The 13,359-nt window shown below is 43.4% G+C and overlaps 10 non-coding genes across 10 annotated transcripts; 7 read left to right on the forward strand and 3 right to left on the reverse strand.

Moving 5' to 3' along the window:
* Positions 1 to 400: 400 nt before the first annotated feature.
* Positions 401 to 482, forward strand: trnal-gag (transfer RNA leucine (anticodon GAG)). Its single transcript has one exon. It is a non-coding gene; the product is annotated as a tRNA-Leu (tRNA).
* A 653-nt stretch (positions 483 to 1,135) lies between these two features.
* On the forward strand, positions 1,136 to 1,207 carry trnae-uuc (transfer RNA glutamic acid (anticodon UUC)). The gene has a single exon. It is a non-coding gene; the product is annotated as a tRNA-Glu (tRNA).
* Positions 1,208 to 2,613: 1,406 nt separating this feature from the next.
* trnad-guc (transfer RNA aspartic acid (anticodon GUC)) lies at positions 2,614 to 2,685 on the reverse strand. Its single transcript has one exon. It is a non-coding gene; the product is annotated as a tRNA-Asp (tRNA).
* A 139-nt stretch (positions 2,686 to 2,824) lies between these two features.
* On the forward strand, positions 2,825 to 2,906 carry trnal-aag (transfer RNA leucine (anticodon AAG)). Its single transcript has one exon. It is a non-coding gene; the product is annotated as a tRNA-Leu (tRNA).
* Positions 2,907 to 5,027: 2,121 nt separating this feature from the next.
* On the reverse strand, positions 5,028 to 5,099 carry trnad-guc (transfer RNA aspartic acid (anticodon GUC)). The gene has a single exon. It is a non-coding gene; the product is annotated as a tRNA-Asp (tRNA).
* A 139-nt stretch (positions 5,100 to 5,238) lies between these two features.
* On the forward strand, positions 5,239 to 5,320 carry trnal-aag (transfer RNA leucine (anticodon AAG)). The gene has a single exon. It is a non-coding gene; the product is annotated as a tRNA-Leu (tRNA).
* A 643-nt stretch (positions 5,321 to 5,963) lies between these two features.
* On the forward strand, positions 5,964 to 6,035 carry trnae-uuc (transfer RNA glutamic acid (anticodon UUC)). The gene has a single exon. It is a non-coding gene; the product is annotated as a tRNA-Glu (tRNA).
* Positions 6,036 to 7,441: 1,406 nt separating this feature from the next.
* Positions 7,442 to 7,513, reverse strand: trnad-guc (transfer RNA aspartic acid (anticodon GUC)). The gene has a single exon. It is a non-coding gene; the product is annotated as a tRNA-Asp (tRNA).
* A 139-nt stretch (positions 7,514 to 7,652) lies between these two features.
* On the forward strand, positions 7,653 to 7,734 carry trnal-aag (transfer RNA leucine (anticodon AAG)). The gene has a single exon. It is a non-coding gene; the product is annotated as a tRNA-Leu (tRNA).
* Positions 7,735 to 8,377: 643 nt separating this feature from the next.
* trnae-uuc (transfer RNA glutamic acid (anticodon UUC)) lies at positions 8,378 to 8,449 on the forward strand. The gene has a single exon. It is a non-coding gene; the product is annotated as a tRNA-Glu (tRNA).
* Positions 8,450 to 13,359: the final 4,910 nt, after the last annotated feature.

Below are 13,359 nucleotides of genomic sequence, written 5' to 3' on the forward strand. Positions count from 1 at the left end.
AAACCCACTCTCTTCCTGGTTAAATCACTCCCTCTTCAGTTCTTAAATCCCCCTCTTCCAGGTTAAAACTCCACCCTCTTCCTGGTTAAAACTCCACCTTCTTCCTGGTTAAACCACTCCCACCTCAGGTCTTAACTCTACCCTCTTCCGGGGTAAGCCACACCCACTTGACCTTGACCTTTGACCCTTGAACTTGACCCCTCATGAATCATTGATTTATGACCCTTCATAAATTATTGATTTATAACCCCCCATAAATCATTTTTTGACAGAAGGTGTCCCCTTAAATTTTCTAACATCCTTGGCTTTTGCCTGCCACACCGCAACCAAAGTGTTGCCATGTCATATTTTTGCTATCTCATAATGCCGACAATTTGATCCTCGGAAAGCTGGGAATAAGGGTAGTGTGGCCGAGCGGTCTAAGGCGCTGGATTGAGGCTCCAGTCTCTCGGGAGGCGTGGGTTCAAATCTCACCGCTGCCATCTTTTGCTGGTAACGCATTTGTATCTTCCCTGACTGAGGCAATAAGACTCTTGGCCTCATTTGGAAAGCTTTCAAAAATAGGGCCCGAACGTTAGCTTTGGAGTTTTCCATGCCAGGTATGCAATAAAAAAAAAACACAACCAGCACAGTTTTAAGGCCCGCCAGCAGCCTCTGAAAAAGCTAAAAGGTGGACGTGGTTGTGTGTTTATCCACATGTCGTTTGAAGATCACCGCCCCTACTTAAGACATTCAGTCCACTTTTATCTGCTTCTGTATTTTGATGACACCGCAGTGATAGGATGTATCACTGGCCGGCACGGAGCGACATACAGGAGGGAGTTAGCCTGTCTGGTGACATTGTGTAGAAACAACAACCTTATCCTCAACAGGGACTATACTAAGAAGACAAAAGAAGACATGAGGAAAGAAAGTCTGTTCGTTACTGTTACTATTGTACAATTTTTACACATCCAAGTCCAAATTCATGCAGCAGTTTCCATAGTGTAGTGGTTATCACTTCACTGAGACACAGAAGTTACCCCGGTTCAAATAATACAATTCACATTTCTGACATAGTATATGAATGCAACGGGTGCTTCACAGATTTGTCAAGAAATCATGCAGGAGACAAGTGTCTGAACAAATCATCAGTTCCCTGGTGGTCTAGTGGCTAGGATTCGGCGCTTTCACCGCCGCGGCCCGGGTTCGATTCCCGGTCAGGGAAAGCTATCCATTCCGTTCTCATAGCAGGAAATTTCTATAAAACTTATGTGACTTCCATGTTTAATGCTCATGATATACAAAGCATTATCGTTGACATTTTACATAAAGGCAATGTGGACATTGCTCCAATTTGGCCAAAAAAAGGTGCCTGAGATGCCCAGCTTTCCTCTTTCTTGTTCTCTTCCAGTTCCACGGCACGACACCTTTCCAGTTCACCCCACACCCGAGCCGAGTCACTGACGGCATCCAGATCTTGTTGGTTGAATTGCACAGGCAGGAGAGAGCAGACTAACGAATGACACATCATCTGCACTCCTCCACACTAACATGCTGTAGAACATCCTCATAGCCTCGTTTTTTCATGGATACCTTGCAACGTTCCGTTTCTCAGATCTTGGGCGATTTAGGCAGGACCAAAACGCCACACTTCTTTGGAGCCGGGCAGAAGGTATTTGTTTAGTTGTGTGAGGCATTTTCCCTGCGGCTTTAGCAGACGGCCAACCTGTTGCGGTGATGGCTGTCAGTCGGGGCTTGTCCAGGATGGAGGAAATTTGCCTTGATTTTAATCTCTTCGTTGCAGGTTCTCGGTCAAACAGAGCGAGACAAGGGCCAGTTTCTTGTTTGAACTTTTCCTCTGACGTCAGATAATACGGAGGATCAATGCCTAACAGCTGATAGAGATTGTAAGTTCTAATTGATTTCAAACACCCAGTTAGAGCCTCGCAGGCAGTGTTTAGGCCAGGATTGATTTCGGCAAGATGACTCAACGTGATTGCAACATGACATGAGGCACTTTTGGCTGTTCTGATTCATAGGGCGAGTTCAGTTGCTCGGATAGTGGCAGAATATGTTCCCCGGCTGGTATTGTACAGTTTTTTAGGATGCTGTTTCCAAATCCAACCTTAGCTTTAACTTTCTCAATATGATATTTGAAGGTGACCAACATAGACTGTCTGTGGTTGTATTCAAGCTGTTTTCCGTACCATCTGACTTTAGGCTAACCATTGGTGTATTTGTATATGTGTAATTAAACTGTTGTCAGTGTTTGCTCATCGGTGGTTAGATGTGTTGTAGTAAATAAGACCATATAGGGCTTCGCCTAAGGACTTTTCTAATTCTACCAAGGTTGATTTTTCTAATGCTATGTCGAGGTCGTCAGCTGCTGCATCCCTAACCTTTTATTTGACGCATTGACTCTGACAAACGATTTTCCCTTTTTGAAGACTTGCTTTTGCGTCCTAATTTAGAAGGGTGGAAAAAACATTAGTAAAATACTGTGTTTGATTTCTATAGGGCTGTGCAGCAACGCCGAGTCCACACATCACAACATTCGGAGAATGATACTTTGGTCACTTCTCAAATTTCAACAAGATTGTAACTGAAGAAAATTTGAGGTACCTAAACCATCTCCCCGTCAGGGAATCGAACCCTGGTCTTCCGCGTGACAGGCGGAGATGCTGTCCACTATACTAACGAGGACTGCTTGACATAGTGTTTTCCAGGGGACAAGCAAAATTCCTTGGCTTTTGCCTGCCACACCGCAGCCAAAGTGTTGCCATGTCATATTTCTGCTATCTCATAATGCCGACAATTTGATCCTCGGAAAGCTGGGAATAAGGGTAGTGTGGCCGAGCGGTCTAAGGCGCTGGATTAAGGCTCCAGTCTCTCGGGAGGCGTGGGTTCAAATACCACCACTGCCATCTTTTGCTGGTAACGTATTTGTATCTTCCCTGACTGAGGCAATAAGACGCTTGGCCTCATTTGGAAAGCTTTCAAAAATAGGGCCCAAACGTTAGCTTTGGAGTTTTCCATGGCAAGTATGCAATGAGAAAAAAACACAACCAGCACAGTTTTAAGGCCCGCCAGCAGCCTCTGGAAAAGCTAAAAGGTGGACGTGGTTGTGTGTTTATCAACATGTCGTTTGAAGATCACCGCCCCTACTTAAGACATTCAGTCCACTTTTATCTGTTTCTGTATTCTGATGACACCGCAGTGATAGGATGTATCACTGGCCGGCACAGAGCGACTTACAGGAGGGAGTTAGCCTGTCTGGTGACATTGTGTAGAAACAACAACCTTATCCTCAACACGGACTACACTAAGAAGACATGAGGAAAGAGAGTCTGTTCGTTATTGTTACTATTGTACAATTTTTACACATCCAAGTCCAAATTCATGCAGCAGTTTCCATAGTGTAGTGGTTATCACTTCACTGAGACACAGAAGTTACCCCGGTTCAAAAAATACAATTCACATTTCTGACATGGTACATGAATGCAATGGGTGCTTCACACATTTTTCAAGAAACCATGGATGAGACAAGTGTCTGAACAAATGATCAGTTCCCTGGTGGTCTAGTGGCTAGGACTCGGCGCTTTCACTGAGGCGGCCCGGGTTCGATTCCCGGTCAGGGAAAGCTATCCATTCCGTTCTCATAGCAGGCAATTTCTATATAACTTATGTGACTTCCATGTTTTATGCTCATGATATACAAAGCATTATCGTTGACATTTTCCATAAAGGCAAAGTGGACATTGCTCCAATTTGGCCAAAAAAAGGTGCCTGAGATTCCCAGCTTTCCTCTTTCTTGTTCTCTTCGAGTTCCATGGCACGACACCTTTCCAGTTCACCCCACACCCGAGCCGAGTCACTGACGGCATCCAGATCTTGTTGGTTGAATTGCACAGGCAGGAGAGAGCAGACTAAAAAATGACACATCATCTGCACTCCTCCACACTAACATGCTGTGGAACATCCTCATAGCCTCATTTGTTCACGGATACCTTGCAACGTTCCGTTTCTCAGATCTTGGGCGATTTAGGCAGGACGAAAACGCCACACTTCTTTGGAGCCGGGCAGAAGAGATTTGTTTAGTTGTCTGAGGCATTTTCCCTGCGGCTTTAGCAGACGGCCAACCTGTTGCGGTGATGGCTGTCAGTCAGGGCTTGTCCAGGATGGAGGAAATTTGCCTTGATTTTAATCTCTTCGTTGCAGGTTCTCGGTCAAACAGAGCGAGACGAGGGTCAGTTTCTTGTTTGAACTTTTCCTCTGACGTCAGATAATACGGAGGATCAATGCCTAACAGCAGATAGAGATTGTAGGTTCTAATTGATTTCAAACACCCAGTTAGAGCCTCGCAGGCAGTGTTTAGGCCAGGATTGATTTCGGCAAGATGACTCAACGTGATTGCAACATGACATGAGGCACTTTTGGCTGTTTTGATTCATAAGGCGAGTTCAGTTGCTCGGATAGTGGCAGAATATGTTCCCCGGCTGGTATTGTACAGTTTTTTAGGATGCTGTTTCCAAATCCAACCTTAACTTTAACTTTCTCAATATGATATTTGAAGGTGACCAACATAGACTGTCTGTGGTTGTATTCAAGCTGTTTTCCGTACCATCTGACTTCAGGCTAACCATTGGTGTATTTGTATATGTGTAATTAAACTGTTGTCAGTGTTTGCTCATCGGTGGTTAGATGTGTTGTAGTAAATAAGACCATATAGGGCTTCGCCTAAGGACTTTTCTAATTCTACCAAGGTTGATTTTTCTAATGCTATGTCGAGGTCGTCAGCTGCTGCATCCCTAACCTTTTATTTGACGCATTGACTCTGACAAACGATTTTCCCTTTTTGAAGACTTGCTTTTGCGTCCTAATTTAGAAGGGTGGAAAAAACATTAGTAAAATACTGTGTTTGATTTCTATAGGGCTGTGCAGCAACGCCGAGTCCACACATCACAACATTCGGAGAATGATACTTTGGTCACTTCTCAAATTTCAACAAGATGGTAACTGAAGAAAATTTGAGGTACCTAAACCATCTCCCCGTCAGGGAATCGAACCCTGGTCTTCCGCGTGACAGGCGGAGATACTGTCCACTATACTAACGAGGACTGCTTGACATAGTGTTTTCCAGGGGACAAGCAAAATTCCTTGGCTTTTGCCTGCCACATCGCAGCCAAAGTGTTGCCATGTCATATTTCTGCTATCTCATAATGCCGACAATTTGATCCTCGGAAAGCTGGGAATAAGGGTAGTGTGGCCGAGCGGTCTAAGGCGCTGGATTAAGGCTCCAGTCTCTCGGGAGGCATGGGTTCAAATACCACCACTGCCATCTTTTGCTGGTAACGTATTTGTATCTTCCCTGACTGAGGCAATAAGACGCTTGGCCTCATTTGGAAAGCTTTCAAAAATAGGGCCCAAACGTTAGCTTTGGAGTTTTCCATGGCAGGTATGCAATGAGAAAAAAACACAACCAGCACAGTTTTAAGGCCCGCCAGCAGCCTCTGGAAAAGCTAAAAGGTGGACGTGGTTGTGTGTTTATCAACATGTTGTTTGAAGATCACCGCCCCTACTTAAGACATTCAGTCCACTTTTATCTGTTTCTGTATTCTGATGACACCGCAGTGATAGGATGTATCACTGGCCGGCACAGAGCGACTTACAGGAGGGAGTTAGCCTGTCTGGTGACATTGTGTAGAAACAACAACCTTATCCTCAACACGGACTACACTAAGAAGACATGAGGAAAGAGAGTCTGTTCGTTATTGTTACTATTGTACAATTTTTACACATCCAAGTCCAAATTCATGCAGCAGTTTCCATAGTGTAGTGGTTATCACTTCACTGAGACACAGAAGTTACCCCGGTTCAAAAAATACAATTCACATTTCTGACATGGTACATGAATGCAATGGGTGCTTCACACATTTGTCAAGAAACCATGCATGAGACAAGTGTCTGAACAAATGATCAGTTCCCTGGTGGTCTAGTGGCTAGGATTCGGCGCTTTCACTGCCGCGGCCCGGGTTCGATTCCCGGTCAGGGAAAGCTATCCATTCCGTTCTCATAGCAGGCAATTTCTATATAACTTATGTGACTTCCATGTTTTATGCTCATGATATACAAAGCATTATCGTTGACATTTTCCATAAAGGCAAAGTGGACATTGCTCCAATTTGGCCAAAAAAAGGTGCCTGAGATTCCCAGCTTTCCTCTTTCTTGTTCTCTTCGAGTTCCATGGCACGACACCTTTCCAGTTCACCCCACACCCGAGCCGAGTCACTGACGGCATCCAGATCTTGTTGGTTGAATTGCACAGGCAGGAGAGAGCAGACTAACAAATGACACATCATCTGCACTCCTCCACACTAACATGCTGTGGAACATCCTCATAGCCTCATTTGTTCACGGATACCTTGCAACGTTCCGTTTCTCAGATCTTGGGCGATTTAGGCAGGACGAAAACGCCACACTTCTTTGGAGCCGGGCAGAAGAGATTTGTTTAGTTGTGTGAGGCATTTTCCCTGCGGCTTTAGCAGAGGGCCAACCTGTTGCGGTGATGGCTGTCAGTCAGGGCTTGTCCAGGATGGAGGAAATTTGCCTTGATTTTAATCTCTTCGTTGCAGGTTCTCGGTCAAACAGAGCGAGACGAGGGTCAGTTTCTTGTTTGAACTTTTCCTCTGACGTCAGATAATACGGAGGATCAATGCCTAACAGCAGATAGAGATTGTAGGTTCTAATTGATTTCAAACACCCAGTTAGAGCCTCGCAGGCAGTGTTTAGGCCAGGATTGATTTCGGCAAGATGACTCAACGTGATTGCAACATGACATGAGGCACTTTTGGCTGTTTTGATTCATAAGGCGAGTTCAGTTGCTCGGATAGTGGCAGAATATGTTCCCCGGCTGGTATTGTACAGTTTTTTAGGATGCTGTTTCCAAATCCAACCTTAACTTTAACTTTCTCAATATGATATTTGAAGGTGACCAACATAGACTGTCTGTGGTTGTATTCAAGCTGTTTTCCGTACCATCTGACTTCAGGCTAACCATTGGTGTATTTGTATATGTGTAATTAAACTGTTGTCAGTGTTTGCTCATCGGTGGTTAGATGTGTTGTAGTAAATAAGACCATATAGGGCTTCGCCTAAGGACTTTTCTAATTCTACCAAGGTTGATTTTTCTAATGCTATGTCGAGGTCGTCAGCTGCTGCATCCCTAACCTTTTATTTGACGCATTGACTCTGACAAACGATTTTCCCTTTTTGAAGACTTGCTTTTGCGTCCTAATTTAGAAGGGTGGAAAAAACATTAGTAAAATACTGTGTTTGATTTCTATAGGGCTGTGCAGCAACGCCGAGTCCACACATCACAACATTCGGAGAATGATACTTTGGTCACTTCTCAAATTTCAACAAGATGGTAACTGAAGAAAATTTGAGGTACCTAAACCATCTCCCCGTCAGGGTATCGAACCCTGGTCTTCCGCGTGACAGGCGGAGATACTGTCCACTATACTAACGAGGACTGCTTGACATAGTGTTTTCCAGGGGACAAGCAAAATTCCTTGGCTTTTGCCTGCCACACCGCAGCCAAAGTGTTGCCATGTCATATTTCTGCTATCTCATAATGCCGACAATTTGATCCTCGGAAAGCTGGGAATAAGGGTAGTGTGGCCGAGCGGTCTAAGGCGCTGGATTAAGGCTCCAGTCTCTCGGGAGGCGTGGGTTCAAATACCACCACTGCCATCTTTTGCTGGTAACGTATTTGTATCTTCCCTGACTGAGGCAATAAGACGCTTGGCCTCATTTGGAAAGCTTTCAAAAATAGGGCCCAAACGTTAGCTTTGGAGTTTTCCATGGCAGGTATGCAATGAGAAAAAAACACAACCAGCACAGTTTTAAGGCCCGCCAGCAGCCTCTGGAAAAGCTAAAAGGTGGACGTGGTTGTGTGTTTATCAACATGTTGTTTGAAGATCACCGCCCCTACTTAAGACATTCAGTCCACTTTTATCTGTTTCTGTATTCTGATGACACCGCAGTGATAGGATGTATCACTGGCCGGCACAGAGCGACTTACAGGAGGGAGTTAGCCTGTCTGGTGACATTGTGTAGAAACAACAACCTTATCCTCAACACGGACTACACTAAGAAGACATGAGGAAAGAGAGTCTGTTCGTTATTGTTACTATTGTACAATTTTTACACATCCAAGTCCAAATTCATGCAGCAGTTTCCATAGTGTAGTGGTTATCACTTCACTGAGACACAGAAGTTACCCCGGTTCAAAAAATACAATTCACATTTCTGACATGGTACATGAATGCAATGGGTGCTTCACACATTTGTCAAGAAACCATGCATGAGACAAGTGTCTGAACAAATGATCAGTTCCCTGGTGGTCTAGTGGCTAGGATTCGGCGCTTTCACTGCCGCGGCCCGGGTTCGATTCCCGGTCAGGGAAAGCTATCCATTCCGTTCTCATAGCAGGCAATTTCTATATAACTTATGTGACTTCCATGTTTTATGCTCATGATATACAAAGCATTATCGTTGACATTTTCCATAAAGGCAATGTGGACATTGCTCCAATTTGGCCAAAAAAAGGTGCCTGAGATTCCCAGCTTTCCTCTTTCTTGTTCTCTTCGAGTTCCATGGCACGACACCTTTCCAGTTCACCCCACACCCGAGCCGAGTCACTGACGGCATCCAGATCTTGTTGGTTGAATTGCACAGGCAGGAGAGAGCAGACTAACAAATGACACATCATCTGCACTCCTCCACACTAACATGCTGTGGAACATCCTCATAGCCTCATTTGTTCACGGATACCTTGCAACGTTCCGTTTCTCAGATCTTGGGCGATTTAGGCAGGACGAAAACGCCACACTTCTTTGGAGCCGGGCAGAAGAGATTTGTTTAGTTGTGTGAGGCATTTTCCCTGCGGCTTTAGCAGAGGGCCAACCTGTTGCGGTGATGGCTGTCAGTCAGGGCTTGTCCAGGATGGAGGAAATTTGCCTTGATTTTAATCTCTTCGTTGCAGGTTCTCGGTCAAACAGAGCGAGACGAGGGTCAGTTTCTTGTTTGAACTTTTACTCTGACGTCAGATAATACGGAGGATCAATGCCTAACAGCAGATAGAGATTGTAGGTTCTAATTGATTTCAAACACCCAGTTAGAGCCTCGCAGGCAGTGTTTAGGCCAGGATTGATTTCGGCAAGATGACTCAACGTGATTGCAACATGACATGAGGCACTTTTGGCTGTTTTGATTCATAAGGCGAGTTCAGTTGCTCGGATAGTGGCAGAATAGGTTCCCCGGCTGGTATTGTACAGTTTTTTAGGATGCTGTTTCCAAATCCAACCTTAGCTTTAACTTTCTCAATATGATATTTGAAGGTGACCAACATAGACTTTCTGTGGTTGTATTCAAGCTGTTTTCCGTACCATCTGACTTTAGGCTAACCATTGGTGTATGTGTATATGTGTAATTAAACTGTTGTCAGTGTTTGCTCATCGGTGGTTAGACGTGTTGTAGTAAATAAGACCATACAGGGCTTCGCCTAAGGACTTTTCTAATTCTACCAAGGTTGATTTTTCTAATGCTATGTCGAGGTCGTCAGCTCCTGCATACCTAACCTTTTATTTGACGCATTGACTCTGACAAACGATTTTCCCTTTTTGAAGACTTCCTTTTGCGTCCTAATTTAGAAGGGTGGAACAAACATTAGTAAAATACTGTGTTTGATTTCTATAGGGCTGTGCAGCAACGCCGAGTCCACACATCACAAAAATCGGAGAATGATACTTTGGTCACTTCTCAAATTTCAACAAGAATGTAATTGAAGAAAATTAGAGGTACCTGAACCATCTCCCCGTCAGGGAATTGAACCCTGGTCTCCCGCGTGACAGGCAGAGATACTGTCCACTATACTAACAAGGACTGCATAACATGGTGTTTTCCAGGGGACAAGCAAACATCAGAGATAATTTAAGGGGACACCTTCTGTCAAAAAATTATTTATGGGGGGTCATAAATCAATGATTTATGAGGGCTCAAGTTCAAAGGTCAAGTTCAAGGGTCAAAGGTCAAGTGGCTGTGGCTTACCCCGGACGAGGGTGGAGTTAAGACCTGAGGTGGGAGTGGGTTAACCAGGAAGAGGGCAGAGTTTTAACCAGGAAGAGGGTGGAGTTTTAACCAGGAAGAGGGTGGAGTTAAGACCTGAAGTGGGAGTGGTTTAACCAGGAAGAGGGTGGAGTTTAACCAGGAAGAGGGTGGAGTTAAGACCTGAAGAGGGGGTTATTTAACCAGGAAGGGGGTGGAGTTTTAACCAGGAAGAGGGTGGGTTTAAGACCTGAAGAGGGAGTGATTTAACCAGGAAAAGGGTGGAGTTTAACCAGGAAGAGGGTGGGTTTAAGACCCGAAGGGGGTGGGTTTAAGAGCTGAAGAGGGAGTGATTTAACCAGGAAGAGGGTGGGTTTAAGACCTGGAGAGGGATTGTTTAAGAGGGAACAAAGGAGGGTTCAGGTTGAGGTCAGGTTTTAAGGAAGCTTGAGAATGTCATCTGATCAGCATCTGACCAGCCATTTGACAGTATAAATGTTTACGATCGTTTGAAACAACTTCCAGACCTCACGAAAACATATTTAAACGATTGGGAAGAACTAATTAGGTTAAGGTTAACCATATGTTTGACCCTGCTTCGATGTATTGATGTCTGGGAATGTTACGTGGGAAGATGTGGACACGCACACACGCACGCACAAACGCACACACACGCACACACACACACACACACACCATTACCTCTGCTTTACCACGTTATTAGACAATGGTTTAACTCCTTTTAAGCATTTAAACGTTAAAAGCATTGCACGTGTACGACGTTGTAATACTTTTTTTTTTTTTTACCAGTCGATGACGACGAAGTGAAAGACGAAGCACTTTGTTTAAACGATCTTACAAAGTTGGAAGAAGATTATCAAGGTGTGTTTAAACCTACGAATTATTTAATATTATGTGTATTCATTATTTTGTTTCATAGAGGAATTGCCGTAAGATCCTAACGTGATCGTTTTAACACAATCGCAGTCTGGTGAGTCAAATGATTCTCATTTTACAAGAAAAAAAGCATGCGGTATACAATACATATATACATATATTTACTTACAGATTTTCCATTTTTATCTCCGGCTCGCTGGTCCCCGTTAACGCTGGCGGGTCCGTCAACGGGCGTCGAAGAGAGTCGGCCATTCCAGGCAGAGGAGAAGGCTTGATTGCGCCAAAGAACCCAGACATCGAAACCTTGGTCCGGGACAATATCATCGAAAACAACGGCGAATGTCCGACATGCCCCCGCCGTAAGTTTTTCTTGCTTTCTGTAAGCTTTTTAAGATTCTCCGCGGTTTTAAAGAACTCCTCTCACTCCTCTGTCTTCCGCTCAAATGAATTTCGCGCCTAAGGGGAATGGGCGGGGACTGATTTCGGAGGTGGGCGGTTGTTTCCGGCAAGCAACCTTCTGGTGTGCATTAGCGTCACCTACTGAAATGGAGTGTGGAACAAGATGGATCCCTACTCTATATTCTTTTATTTAACCCAATGTTTTTTAAATACGTGTATAATGCTTTGTATCCTATGTGTTGTGAATTCCATCCTACTATATCTTCCAAGGAACCCAAAGACATGTTACCACACCTCCCGCTTTATTTATTCTATAGATTGCCTGAACTATTTCATAAACTAAATCTTGTCTTGTTTCTGATGCTATGTTTTTTTATGCTCATCAATGCACTGCTGGAGTCCGATCACACAACTACTTTCCTTGCTTTGTTTTCCTCTATCCAGTTAACTGCCATATAAATTGCTACCAATTCCCCCGTAAAAACAGATAGTTTATCACTGATTATTTTATTTAATACTATGTTTCCTTGTGTGATAACTGCTGCAGCTCTTACCTTTAATTTTTTTTATAGTTTTTGATGCATCCGTATATATCAAATCTCAATCTATTAGTTTGTCCGTGGAAATTCCTGTATTTGTTGCCTCTTGTTTTTTTTATTTCTTGAACTATTCACACTTCTGTTCTTTTCTACACTTTCTTGATTTCTCACTTTAAGTGCCTCTGCGTATGTAATATTTATTTCAACTTTGATTTGTTGTACTTTTGCTGCCTGTTTCATGATGTATGGCTTTTGATTATTTCTTTTTTCAATCTACAATTCCAATAAATAACACGTATTTCCAGATTACTGATAACTTTTAAAAAAAAAATGTAATTCCTGAATAAGATAATTGTATCGAATCCAATGGATTGTCTGGTCCTAAAACCTCTTTGTAATGTTTGTTTGATTCCCCCAAAATACGACACAGTCTAATTTGAAAAACATATGTGCCTCGTCGGCTGTAGTAAAAAAAAAAAAAACCCATGCCTCCTCGGTCTAACCTCTCCCAGCCCCTTTTCTGCCGTGTCAAAGATGGATCAAAGACCACCCTTGCCCCTAACCCCCACTTCTTCTTCACTACCAAGAGAACAGTAATTAATCCGAGCTGAGTTTTTTAAAATATTCCAACATGACTTTTTACTTTCATTTTGTATCAAAGCTGAGTTGTGCTCTCTGGTTTATTTTGCAAATGAACATGATCATGTACAAGACTCACCTACCCACAATGCACTGCAGCCCAACGCTCCTGGTCGGATGTTTGTATCGGGGTTCATGGAGAGATGCGGTAAAGAGTGGTAGCCAAGACACACGGTCACACACGGTCACACACGGTCACACTCGGCAATTATTTTGACCTGGGGAGCAGATTTAGAGGAAAAAATGTGTCTGGGGGGCCGGGATATCTGATTTTCAGGTACAAAAAACTTCACAATGACACAAAATAAACACAACAGTTAAACCTCACACTAAAAACAAGACATTTACTTGTACGTTCAAAAGACAGAATAGAACAAGACAAGACATGCAATGCCATCTACAAAATGTTATGTAAATGTTAGTCATTACGCATGTGGCTATGGTTTTAATGTATTTGTTACAGACATGTTTACGTCAAGTAACATCACATGGTTCCATTTGCACCTTTCAACAAATCTGAAAAGGAATATTAAGAAGTAAAACTTATATTTAATCCTACCTCTTCTCCGAGCACACGGTGACTGTACATACGGGTCGAAAAATGTTGACCTAATTCAGCATTTCTCAAAGTGTGGGGAATAGAGACATGACAGGTGGGGCGCGAGGAACGGGAGGAAATTTCACTTAAATTTTTTTTTTTTTTTTTTTTTTACCATGCTTTCATTTTCTATACACACTGTAAATCACTTTGTGATTCTGTTTGTGAAATCCGCCGTATAAATAAATGTAAATTACT

The sequence above is a fragment of the Nerophis ophidion genome, linkage group LG02 (assembly GCF_033978795.1).
Source record: "Nerophis ophidion isolate RoL-2023_Sa linkage group LG02, RoL_Noph_v1.0, whole genome shotgun sequence".
In the NCBI taxonomy this organism is placed as follows: domain Eukaryota; kingdom Metazoa; phylum Chordata; class Actinopteri; order Syngnathiformes; family Syngnathidae; genus Nerophis; species Nerophis ophidion.